Raw genomic sequence first — 14,157 nt, forward strand, 5'->3', positions numbered from 1 at the left:
TTACAATCACCATCGGGTTGATCCAAATGTGATGCTGCTAATCCCTTTGGTTTACAAAACCTGGCTCTTGCGCACATCTTTTCCTTGTTATCCCATAATCTTAACTTTATTTTGTGATCTCTCAGCTTCACTAGAAGGTCATTGGTAACATTAATTTCAATACTATGATTCCATGAAATCCATATCTGGTCATTTTCAAGCCACGGTCTCACAACCTATTTTGAAATGGAGTATTTTCTAAAATTAGAAGTACTGAAATAGTGCACTCTTGCAGCAAGGGTTGCCACTGTGGTGGTTTGTCAAACAACCCAAAGAGTTATGGTCAATTTATAAGTATATTTTGTTTAGGTTTTTGAACAAGACATTGAACAGTCACAAAAAACAACAACAGGACAATTAATGCAAGGGACATGGCTTACAAGACCACTGAACAGACGGACCAGAGTTCAGAAATCAAAAAACGTTTTCCTCTGATCTCTCTCACTGAAAAAACACACTAAGGGAAAAATTCTTAATGGCCGCCTTACTTTCGAGCTACCAACATATGACCTGCTACTATGTGACAAGCATTAACCTCTGAATTAGACAAGCACATAACACAGGCAAACAATCTATGAGCACAGATTAGCAGGATTCTAGACTGCTCATTTTGGTTTTACAAGACATAGAACTCATCATATAACTCAGGGTTCGCCAATCATACTATTATAATCATCATCATCCCATCCAGGCTTACACTGAGCTCTGGGCAATGTACAGAACATAGTGTCATAAAATACAAAACACAAAATATTAAAATTTATATATAACATTAATAAAAAATCAGTATAGATTAAAAGATCCAGATGGCAATTTTCCTATATTATTTTGCATCCCGATTCCGGACTACCAGTCCCCTTTTTTCTGGGTGGGGGGAAGGGAACTCAGAACACGGAGGGAAGAAGAAAGAAGGAAGGGTGCCAGCCAATGAGGTAACCATTGCTGCCCTTAACCAAGAGCCTGGCAGAACATCTCTGCCTTACAGGCCCTGTGAAACTGCATAAGATCCCACAGGGCCTTGAATTTGAGTGTGTGGGCACCTTTGGAATTCTGACACAAGGTGGTGGGCACAACCACAAAATGTCTACTGCAGGAGGTAGAACTATTCACGAAATGGCCACTACAGTAGGCAGGGCCACACATCCAAAGGAGACCGAAGCACAAGGGAGAAGTGGGTTATTAAAAAAAATGCGCTAGGAAATAGGAGTCAGAGAGAATAAAACTCTGGTAGCAGCTGCCGCTTTTACAATATTATTTTAATGTGCACACCCACTCAGATCTCCAGTGGCCAGTTAGATACCCGGGCAGGAAAAAATCCTCATCTGGCCCCACCCACTTTCTAAAAACACTTGATGTGCACCATGGTGCCCACAAGCACCCTTCAAGGTACCCATGATGAAACTCATAACTACAGTTCTTTTAAGATCTTATATTCACTCACTGAGGCATGAAGTATGCTTTGTTTTTTCGTTCTGGGCCGCTCACTCTCCTTTGGAGTCCCTGGCTGATGACAAGTAGAGGAAAAGAAGCAAGGGCAAAAGAAAAGAGAGAAAAACAAGATGACAAAGAAAACAGAAAAATGAAAAAAAGATAAAATAGCCCACAGCATTTAATCCCAACTATTAGTTCAGGAAGTTTCTATTAATGCATCATTATTTTGGTACAAAATAATGTTATACTTTGTGTAAAACTTTAATCCACAAGTTTCATGCAGCTCTTAAGACGTCAGGCAAGACAAGGAGCAAGACCAAAATGTTTAAGACACCATTCTAGCTAGTGATATTTCTCCCTTCCCAATAACCATCACCGCAGCCTTAAACAAAATGTTTTCATTCACTATACCCCATCCCTTCATTGCTTTCCCCCTTCTCTTGCACCAACAGCCCTCCCCTCAACCACATCGAGGCCATTGCCCACAATCCTGCTTCCCTCCCTCGGTTATGTCCTCCTTTTATCTCCCTACTTGGGCCTTTTCCAAATATTCTTGATTCCAACAGAACTAAGAAGAGAGGAGGAATTCAGTACCAAGCTCTTTGCACACATGTATATACCCACACAAAAAACAGCATCTTCTTTTGTCTATTTACTTTCTTAAAGTCCCCACAATCCACATATGGTTCGAGAACAACAGCAGCGAGAAAAAAATCCAAACGAGCATGGTAAGAAAAACTGATTTCCCAAATAAAAAGAAAAGCTGTTTTTTTAAAAAAAAAAATATCAAGATAATTATAATTAAATAACTTAGGGCATAAGGTGTCCCAGTCAGTTTCAGCGGACAACCAGCTAGCCTACCAGCTGATTTAGAATAATCTTGTAACAAATTGTTTACTCTAGGCTAGATCGACCATTGGACACTCACCACGAAGGGTCCTTCTCCTCTGGGGTCTGGAGGACATCTTGTGGGTGATTCCCATCCATCACTTTGGGCGGCAGGAGCAAATCTGTTTACTTCCTGTTTCCTGAGGTGGGAGTCACCCTGAGCTCAGTTTTGGTACTCCAAAAAGCCAAATTCTGAAATCTAATAAATCTAAGACGAAAACTAAGGTAGTAAAAGTAAGAACACAAACCTCAACAACGGGAACAGGAAGTGCAAAAGAACTTCTTTTTTTTGAGAAAAGAAATGTAAAAACAGTTGAAAGAAGGAAAGCGATGTTGATCCAGGAGGGCTAAGATGTCCTCTAGACCTCAGAGGAGAAGGACCCTTCATGGTGAGTGTCCAATGGTCGTTCTCACTCTGAGTTGGAGGACCTCTTGTGGGACCTCCCAGAGCAGTGTCCCTAAAGTTTGATTGGAGGTTGACATCCAGATCCAATATAGACTGAAGAACTCTCCTTCCGAAGGCCGCATCATACACAATGTGTATGATTCCGATCTTACAGTGTTTAATGAATGTGAACAAGGAGGACCATGTGGCAGCCTTGCAAACTTCCTCCACCAATACCCGTCTTGCAAAAGCTGCATTTGTGGCCATGCTGTGAAGTAAATGGGCCATAATCCCAGCTAGAACTTGTTGCTTCTGACTCTGGTGTGCCTCGGCATTGCAGGACCTAATGTTGCTGACTGACGAGTTAGACATCTTCTTTCCCATAAGTGGAGCTGAGATGTTCACAAACAGAGCATCTATCTTTCTCATGGTGGCTGTCCTATGTATGTAGCATTTGAGTGTCTATTTGACATCCAGATTATGCCAGACTTTTTCTCTTGGGTGAACCGGGTTCAGAAAGGACAGTAGATAAATCTCCTGGGATCTGTGAAATTTGGTATTGACTTTTGGACAGAAAGTTGGATCGGTTCTCAAAACTACCTTTTCCTTGTGAAAAATGCAGAGTTCCAACTTAAACAAGAGTGTGCCCAACTCCGATATCCTTCTGGCTGACGTAATGGCAGTCAGAAATACTGCCTTCATCCTTAAGAGTTTGAGTGGAATATCCCAGATAGGCTCGAAACAGAAAGTTGGATCGGTTCTCAAAACTACATTGTCCTTGTGAAAAATGCAGAGTTCCGACTTAAACAAGTGAGAAATACTGCCTTCATCCTTAAGAGCTTGAGTGGAATATCCCAGATAGGCTCGAACAATTCCTTAGTAAGCACTGTGAGAACAATATTAAGTCTCCAAGTCGGAAACCTGTGGTTCTGGGGTAGATCTCAGAGAGAAGCTGCTCTGAGAAACTGCTGGACATGTGGATAAACCTTGGGAGAACTGAAGCGAGCACCACTATTGTCTCCTGAGAGTCGTTGCCTTGAGGCCACTGCTGATACAGTCCTGTAGAAATTCCAGACCCAGTTTTATCTCCGGCTTTAAGGGATTAACTCTCTTCCTCCTACACCACTGAACAAAGGCCCTCCAGGTGGTGTTGTAAATCCTTGAAGTTGATGGTTTCCTGGAAGCCATGATAGCATCTATTACGGTGGTCTGGTACCCTAGTTGAGATAGTTTGTTCCTTTCAGTTTCCACGTGGTTAAACAGAACCACCCAGTCACGGGTGCCAAATTGGGCCTGCTACAGCATGTCTCAGAGTATTGAAAGGGTCAGAGGAGTGGCTATTGACATCTCCTGTAGTGCAGAGAACTAGGGTTGGCGAGGCCAATAAGGGGCCACCAGTATGATCTCTGCTCGGAACTTCGGTATTCGCTTGAGGAGTTTTGGTAGTACCAGAATAGGAGGGAACATATAGAGTAGCCCCCTGGGCCATGCTGTTATGAGGGCATCTGGGGCTACTGTCTGAGGGTGGAAGAACCTGGAGTTAAATCTGTCCAGTTGGTTGTTGTGTGCAGAGGCAAAAAGGTCTACCAGAGGGGTTCCAAATGTGGACAGTATCAGTTGGAAAATCTCCTTGTGGATATCCATCTTCCTGAATGGACTGCCGGCTTAGCCAATCCACTTGGATGTTGGTACTACCTTTCACATGTTCCGCTCTGATCGAAGCCAGGTTCTTCTCTGCCCAGGTCAGTAGATGGGTTGCTTCCCTGTGCAAGACAGAGCACTTGGAGCCCCCCTGCTTGTTGACGTAAGCTTTTGTTGATATGTTGTTGGTCCTGATAAGTATGTGACCTTCTCTGATTTGAGGGGCGAAGTGCAGAAGGGCCAGTCTGATGGCCCGCATTTCCAGGAGATTGACTGGTAGTTGGGTTTCATCCTTGGAACATCAGCCCTGGACCAGGTGGTGGAGTAGAGTAGCACCTCAGCACAATAGGCTGGCATCTGTGAAAATCTGGATCTATTCTTGAATACAAAAGGGCTTGCCTTGAGTGAGGTTTTCCAGCTTGGACCACCACTAGAAGCTTCCCTTCACTTGGAGAGATAATCTCATCAAAATGTCTATCTTTCGGACGATAAGACTTTGGTATAGGCAAAGGAATAACTGTAGTTGTTTGGAGTGCATTCTTCCCCATTGGAGTGTGTCCATGGTAGCGATGATCAGACCCATCAATTTGGTTAAACTGGACAGAAGTGATGTGTTCGCCTGGATAATCTGAATAGACAATTCCTTGTTCTGGCCTTCTTCACTGGTAGTGATAGGCATGCTGATCAAGTGTCACTGGCCTTCTTCACTGGTAGTGATAGGCATAACTGTCCATTACAACACCCAAGTGTTCCAGGTGTTGCGTGGGCGTCAGGGAACTATTTTGCATGTAGGCACTATACTATCCTGGAGGTGTGTATCAGGGAACTCTTTTGCATGTTCACTAGAAAACTATCCTGGAGGTGTCTTCCAGAGAATGTTCTCTGGACTGGGATCAAATCAAGATATCATCTAGCTATGGATGGACATGTATCCCCTGCTCTCAATGGCAGACAACTGGGTGTATCAGTATCTTCATGAATACCTGGGGGGCTGATGACAGACCGAATGGCAGTACTCTGAATCGAAAGTGAGTCTCACCACCACCACAGAAAAGTAAGAATCTTCTATGATGAATAAATATTGGGATGTGCATGTAGGCCTCTATCAGTTCTATAGATGTTAGGAATTCCCAAGGCTGAAGGAACTCCACAATGGATCTTAAAGTTTTCATGTGAAAGTGTCTGGGCTACTTTAAATCTAGGATAGCTCTCCAATCCCCGTTCTTTTGGGGGACAATGAAAAAGATGGAGTAAACCCCATTCCTTTGGAACAAGTCCTATCACTTGAATATCCAGCAGGTGTTGAATTGCCACTCTGGTCCTGTTTGGTTTCTGTGTGAAGGGGAGACAATGAACCTTTGAGGCAGAGTAGTCCGAAATTCTATCTTGTACCCTTCAGTCACAATATCTTTTGCCCAGTTGTCTACATGGGAGATGATCTAGGCTTGGCTGAAATGAAGTAGCCATCCCCTCACTTGTAGAAGTGGGCAGTCATGCTTTTGGTGCCTTAGATTCTCTGTCCTTGTCTTGTCTGTTTCCACCTGACTTGGTGAACCTGTTTTTGAGTCTGCCATCCCAAAAGGACTGTCTGTTGCGGCTCCAGGAGGTCCTTCTCATATCCCCACGGAATCTGAGAAGAGTATGCTGTGACCAAAAGGATGAAGATCCAAATGTCCTCTTATCGCCATGTTGTATGTTCTTGGGTAAGGCCTTTTTCTTGTCTCTTGTCTCCACCAAAATTTTGTCCAGAGCCTCCCCAAGCAGTTTAACTCCCTGGAAGGGATAAACAGTTACTATGGCCTTAGATACCATAGCAGCTGCTGCCTTAGATACCATAGCGGCAAGCGGCTGCTGTTAAAGCCATGGTTCTAGAGGTGAAAACCATAGTATCCAGGGTGGCGTCAGTGGTATAGGATACAGCCATCAGCACTCTATTGGTGCCTTCTAGTAGCCTGCGGTTATTGTCAGGCAATACCTGAATCAACTTACGTATCCACACAATAGTCATCCATGACACTGTTGAGGCTGCAGCTGATGCCTTGATAGCCACTGAAAGGACCTCATGAGATTTCTTTCAGGAAAATTCCGCTCATTTGTCGAGGTTGACTCTAAGGTTGCAGTTGTCCATCTTTGTATAGTAGCCCTGATGATTGTAGAGCAGTCACCAGGGCGTCCACTACAGGAACCTGTAGGAATTCATTAGTGGCTGAGGATAGAGGGTACAGTTCTTTGATGACCCCTGGGAAAGGTTTATTTGCCATTGGCTTAGTCCATTCAGCCTTGTTTCTTTTCATAGAATTCTGGGAATGGAAAGGCTTTCTCTGAAAAGTCAGTTGCTCATTTGCTCCCCTGATTCTGTGGACTCCTGTAATTCAAGAGCTGACAGAGTTTTGCATAACAAGCTCTTGAAAATCTTCACTCTTGAATAGGAGAAGGGAAGGTTCTGGCACACCTACTCTCCCTTCTTTCATGATCAGAGAGGAATTCTTGCTCTCTCTCTCACTAGAAGCTGCTGAATCACTTTCTTCCCCCTGGGAAGCCTGTGCCATCCCCTTATGACCCATGTGGGTTCCCTTCTGTGCAGTTTTGGTGGGCCAGTTGCCTCTATGTTGGGGCTTGCCATGTCATGGGGGGAGGATGAGGATTGAGAACAAATGGACCCACAGCACCCTCATCTACAGAAGGGGAAAAGTTCATCCCTGATTCGTCAGTGTCTTCCCCAGAATCGATCCCAACAGCACCTGCTCGTCCACGTCCATCACACTGCTCCCCACTACACCCAGAGGGCTCGGGTCGCTCCGTGGCCAGGATTAGGCTCTGTTCGTCATTCCCGTTAGAGAGGAGAAGTTGCCCAGCAGGTGCTGATATGGCCATTAAGACCAGCATGGAGTCTGGAGGCACTCCCTCTAGGCATGACTTTTGTGTGTGCTTTTCTCCTCTGTCGCCTCCTCATTCAAGCAGCACCATAATGGACACCACAGCATTCCATTTAGGAGGTGCGTGGGTCGCTCTGCCTGCTTCGTGACTATGAGCGTTTAGCTCCATTGTTGATAAGAAGCCATCACTATCTTCGGCTCTTGAGGCCATTTTGACTGCAGTTTCCCTCTCCTTGTCTAGAGGCAGTCAGCCTTTGAGGCTTTTTTTTCCGTTAGGGGAAAGGAAAGTGAAAGGATAGGCAGCAGAGGAGAGAAAAAACTAGGATTATAGAAAGCAAAGTTAAAGTGGTAAATAGCACAAAGTGCGTATAAGGCGGAAGGAGTAGAAGCAAAGGAGAAAATTGTAATTCCTAAGGGAAAAATAAATAGGAGTAGGCAAAGCCTATACCTAGCTGTTCCCCCTACTGAGGCAGGAAAAGAACTGAGCTCAGGATGATTCCCACCACAGGAAACAGGAAGTAAACAAATTTGATCCTGCCTCCCTAAGTGATGGATGGGAATCCTCCAACTCAGAGGGAGAAGGGCAAATGATAAAATAATGACTTCAATAAAAGAGATTCTATTCAAAAATATCTTATTTACTTGCTTCCTTGCCAAGTTCATGAGTCATAACATCTTTGCTCAAGCTTTTGTAAAGCAGGGAATAAGTGCTTTATTGGCAAAATATTTTCAGAAACAGTAAAAATCAATCCTCTAGCCAAATTGTGACAACTTTTATCTGTTTTATACAGAATAGTCATTCTTTATAACTTTAGATAGATGATTAAGCTGTAGTGCTCTTCCACAGCCATATAAGAGGTATACCAGTGTAAGTCAAAATTACTAGATATCATACATTATTAGAATTTTCTAAAGCTGTTCTTGTTATGCAGCTACTTCACAAGCCATGGAATACTTTGTATGCTCCAGTTAATGCACAAGTTAAATTAGAAAATGACAAACTGAGGTTTGTGCCAGGTTTGGTCAGTGCCTGGATAGACAACTGCCTGAGAGATTTTCATGAGCCACTCAAAGCTCCCTGAAGGATGAATGAGACAAATGTATTAAGTGTACAAAAAATGCCTGGAAACAAACATCCAGCTTCCAGTCTGTGTTAGAGAAGATGCAATACAATGCATTCTTGTGAACAGAATGGATCGGCTTCCATTCAACTCTCTGGAACTAATTCAGCAACAAGCTCAAGGACGCTATATGGGAGCAGCTCCAGGATTCTCACTTTAACAGGACAACAATAAAGGTCAATTTGGTAGTCCAAGGATAATGTTAACAATAATCAATTTTATCTGAACAAGTCATTCTATAGTCTCCTGTACGCTTTAGAAGAAATAAAGCAAACATTTAAACTCAAAGATACAGTGCTAGATTAGTAACTTTCTTTATGCTTTAGGGATATTTTGAATTGATTAAATAACAGTGAACAGAAGTATTATTATCATTATCATTATTATTATTATTACCTTAGATTCACTGTCCAGAAATACCTTAGCCATTGGACCAAACAACACCAAATCTACTTTTCGAGGCTCTGTGTCATCTGGTAAAAGAAAATACTCCATATGATAAAAACGATTCATTCTTGGAACTAATCCTTCTCTCGTTTTAGATGCTGTTCTTGAGATGTCTTGTACTGAGGAAGCCCAAGACTTTCCTGGACAAATATTGAAACAGAAACAAAATCTCTAAACAGTAGGACCCGTTTTCTCTATTTTACATAACCAAATGTTTCTAAAACTCACTTACTGTAAATATGCATGTTTACTCCAGAAAGAGACTACAGTGAGAAGATACTTCTAAATATCTAAAAAGGCCCAAGATTATTCAGGTATCTGTCAATTTTGTCAATTCAGATATTTTTCAATTTGTCAAGTATTATCACAGGATAATACTTGACAAATTGTATGGATGTAGTAAATAAACACATTTATTTATTTAAAATATTTATACTCCACCCTATCTCTTCAGACTCAAGGCAGCTTCAAAGAGGCCTCAGATCTGAAAGGAAGACAAGTAATCTAATCACCTCCATAAAAATAATTGTAACCTATATACTATTTCAGACTGAGCTATACCCTATCACACACAGTAAGAATCTTTCACTGTATTTTATTTTTATGTTGTTCTTGTAAGCTGCTTTAGAACCTTACATTGCGAGGTGATATCTTTTTAATATGTGCATATTTATATTTATATACACACATACACACATAAAGATAAGCTCTTTATCTAGAGCCTCATGAATCAAAAAAATGACTGAATATTTATACTGGTAAAAGTATTAGCACTGTTATGTGATTTATTGTTGTAGGCAAAATACCGAAAAAATGTTTCTCTTTCTTTCTCTCTCTGGGTTGTGTTTTTTTTTGGGGGGGGGTAATTAAAACATCCATCACAGTCCTATTTATGATATTACACAGCAAAACAAATACGCAATTAAAAATATAGCCTACTATGCAAGAAAAGCAAGAATATTACAGATTTCTTTATCAACAAAAATCTACATTTTTCAATGAAAAATAAATTTTATTAAATATATGGTAATTACCAAAATATGGGAATTAGCAAAAAATTATTTTAACATGAACTATTTATCTATTTAGCATGGTACACCTTCAAAGTCTCTAGCACTTCACCGTCACGATTGACCTCCAAAGTCCTATCCCACTGAAGAAAGTTTGTTCACCTCCCCAGTAACCAATTGCTACATGGAAAAAACCTTGAATACAGCCTCACCAAACACAGGCCAGAAAGTCATCTTAGGCATTTCTCTGCGCTACTATAGAAGGAAAGAAGGAATACTTTTCTACAACCAGTTCATCTGCGTAGTCCTGTCTCATTTTGGGTGGTAAGGTGCCTGCTACAGGTACATTCCAGAGTGATCATAATAAGTTGGCCACCGCAACTTATTGTACAAGCATTTTGTGGATAAGATCCCTTGGATGTCATGTGGAACACCATTATGTCACGATTACTTTGGTTACTGCAGCCTCAGGCAGTGCATAAAGTGCTTACAGCAGACTTGCCCTTTCTGGCTTGTAACATCTTTCCAGTAGTTCTCTGTTTAAAAGAGGAAGTGGTCCTGGCAGTCAACTGAAACTAAAGATACTCTTCTTGGACTCTATTGTTTCCCCCAAATCTCTCCATTTGAGCAAGGTGGTTGAGTAGGTGACAGCAGTTCAGCTCCAAACATTTTGGGGTGACACTGATTATCAGAACCCATCTCACCTTATTTTCTGGACAGTTTGGTACTGAAACGACATTTGTTTATCCTCATGGGTGACCAATGTACACTGAGAGAATGATGGGCAAATGTGATCCTGTTAGTTTTCCTAGACATTTCAGGAGATTTTGATACCATCAACCACGGTATCACTCTGGACCATCTCTCCGGGTGGAGAAGTTGAGACACTGCATTCTGGCAGTTCTTGAGAGTCAAAACAGTTACAGTATGAGATGTTGGGCAATTTTTACACCACTCTATGGCATTTCTCCTGTGTCTCCCAAGTTGTTTAATGTGTATAAAGTAGTTTAATGTGTATAAGCAATCACTGGACAAGATCATAAAGAGATTCAACTGAAGTGAGTTGGAATCATCAATATGACAATGACGCCCAACTTTCTTCTTTTCATCAGATTTAGGGATAGTAGTAGATGTACTGAACTGGTGCCTGGAATCAGTAAGAGACTGGAGGATTACTAATAACACTTATCCACACAACATGAAGATACATAAGTGGGTGGTTCACATTATTAAGGAGAAGATGCTCTACTTGTTCTAGATATACTCTCACACTTCCGTTGAGGATATATACTTGTGAAAAAATATGTGAATCGCAGCATGGAAGTTCAGTTGAGAGTCTCTGGGTAAAAATAAAAGGAGTATGAAATAATAGTAATATTATGGTGGGAGTCTGCTACAGACCACCAATCCAGGCAGAAGACTTGGATTAGGCACTCCTAGAACAGATAAAAAGTTCTCAAAGAGATGGGACAGTAGTCATGGGAGATTTTCAACTCTGCTAAAAATGAAAGGTCGAATAAATTCCTGACGTCTTGCTGACAACTTCATTTTCCAGAACGTGGAGAGAGAAACAAGGGGATCTGTGATCTTGGACTTGATTCTCACCAACAGGGAAGAACTGGTTGAAGAGGTGACAGCAGTGAGCACCCTGGGTAGTAGCGACCATGTAATTTTGGAATTTACAGTCTAGGGGAAGGGAAAAGCCGTACATAGTCAGACATATAGGTTGGACTTCAGGAAAGCAAATTTTGACAAACTTAAAGTTATGCTGGGTAGAATCCCATGGTCAGAAATACAAAAGGAGAAGGGGGTTCAAAAGGGATGGGAGTTTCTTAAAAGGGAAATACTAAAGGCAAAATCACAAACAATGGCGAGGCCCATGCAGTTCCTGCCAGGTCCGCCAAGCCTTCTCCCCCCAGCACCAACAGCGAGGCCCGTGCGGCTCCCGCTGGGCCTGCCAAGCCTTCTCCTGGCACCAATGGCGAGGCTCGCAGAACTCCCAGCTGTTGGGCCCACCAAGCTTTCTCCCTCCTCCCCATGGCGGCAGCAGCAGCAGCGAGGCCTGACTGGCCGGTCTGCCAAGTCTTGTCCTGTCCCCCTCAGTGGCGGCTGTGGCAGCAGCAAGGCAGTTCTCAGAGCGTTCTCTGCACATGATCAGGGAACACTTTTTTACTTTGGGGGAAATTTAAGTATCCCCCCTATATTTTTTAATAGATTTCAGATTTTTCTGCACATCTGGGGATTGCCCCAAATGTGCAGGAAAATCCCTTTTCCCCATAGGTGCCCCCAATGTGCGAATTTAGATACCCGCATGCAGGGGGCGCCTTGGCTTTTAGTATATAGATAACCAGTGCTTGTAGAGAGAGCTATGAAAGCTAAAGCTCAATATGAGCTTAGGCTAACAAGAGACGCTAAAAACAACAAAAAAGGGTTCTTTTCTTATGTTCAAAGTAAGAAAAAGAGCAAGGACACGGTAAACCCACTGCAGGGACAGGAAAGTGAAATTGTAACAGGTGATGAAGAGAGGGCAGAACTGCTCAATTCCTACTTTTCCTCAGTCTTCTCTTCTGAGGGAAATGGTGCTCAACACGGCAAAAACAAAACACATGATGAGGGAAGGGAGTTGCGGCCTAGGATCGGCATGGGGGTAGTACATAAACACCTACGTTTCTTTAAATGAAACTAACTCCTCAGGGCCAGATGAACTGCATCCAAGGGTACTAAAAACTCATGGATGTAATTTCTGAGCCTCTGTTGATTATTTTTGAGAATTCTTGGAGAACAGGTGAGGTGCCAGAAGATTGGAGGTGGGCAAATGTTGTCCTCATCTTCAAGAAGGGGGAAAAGGAGGATCTAGGTAACTACCGATCCGTCAGCTTGACGTCTATACCAGGAAAAGTTTTAGAACAAATCATCAAACAGTCAGTCCTTGCCTGACCAGGATAGCCCAGGCGAGTCAGATCTCAGAAGCTAAAAAGGGTTGACTCTGGCAAGTACTTGATTGGGAGACCTCCTTAAAATATCAGAGGTGGGAGGCGGGGGATGCTTTATTCAGCCTCCTCTCTGAATATCCTACAGGCCCCCGGTAGGGGTCAGTCACCAGAGGTCACCATGACTTCCAGGTGCACACACACTCATACACGCATGCACACACATATGCACATATTTTTTAAAATACAAAAAAATCAAACAATCATTCCTTGAGCATTTAGAAAGGATGGCTGTGATTACTTAACAGCCAGCATGGGTTTCTCAAGACCAAGTCATGTGAGACTGACCTCAACTCTTTTTTTTGAAAAAGTTACTACCTTGCTGGATCAGGGGAATGCTGTAGACAGGAATGCTGTAGACATCTTGATTTCAGTAAGGCTTCTGATAAGGTTCCACATAATATTCTTGTTGACAAGTTGGTAAAATGTGGTTTGGATCCTATTACTGTTAGGTGGTTCTGTAACTGATTGACAGATCGCACCCAAAGAGTGCTTGTTAATGGTTTCTCATCCCTCTTGGAGAGGAGTGACAAGTGGAGGTCGAAGGAGCTGGGTATGTTTACTCTGGAGAGGAGACGACTGAGAGGTGATATGATAACCATCTTCAAGTACTTGAAGGGCTGTCATATAGAGGATGGTGTGAAGTAGTTTTCTGTTGCCCCAGAAGGTTGGACCAGAACCAACAGATTGGAATTAAATCAAGAGTTTTCAGCTAAACATTAGGAAGAACTTCCTGACAGAGCAGTTCCTCAGTGGAACAGGCTTCCTTGGGAGGTGGTGGGCTCTCCTTCTTTGGAGGTTTTCAAACAGAGGCTAGATGGCCATCTGATGGCAATGTTGATTCTGTGAACTTAGGGAGATCATGAGAGGGAGGGCAGGAAGGGTTGCATCCTGGAGGTTTTTTGCCATCTCCTGGGCATGGAGGCCCCTTCCAACTGTATTTATTTATTTTATTTATTGTTTCAACTTTTACCCCGCCCTCCTTGCCAAAGCAGGTTCACATAAAACCAGTCAAACAATACATATTCAATATAAAAATATCTAAAACATTGCATAATACATGATTCTATGAGGATGTAAAGTTTGCAGCTTGGTGATGTTATGAGATGTTATTAGATCTGGGCTTTCCTTTGGCTTTTAAGGTGTCATCAATGACATGAAGTATCTTTCAGCAAATTAGAGCAGAACGTCAGCAGTTACCACTTCTGAACAGAGACAACCTTGCACAGTTAGCCATGCCCTCATATAACATCTACATTAAGCTAGTGTAATGTCTTGTACACAGAGGTGCCTTTGAACACTGCTCAGAAACGTCAGATGATTCAGGAA

This window comes from Gekko japonicus, unplaced genomic scaffold (genome assembly GCF_001447785.1).
Source record: "Gekko japonicus isolate JY-2015 unplaced genomic scaffold, Gekko_japonicus_V1.1 scaffold408, whole genome shotgun sequence".
NCBI lineage: Eukaryota > Metazoa > Chordata > Lepidosauria > Squamata > Gekkonidae > Gekko > Gekko japonicus.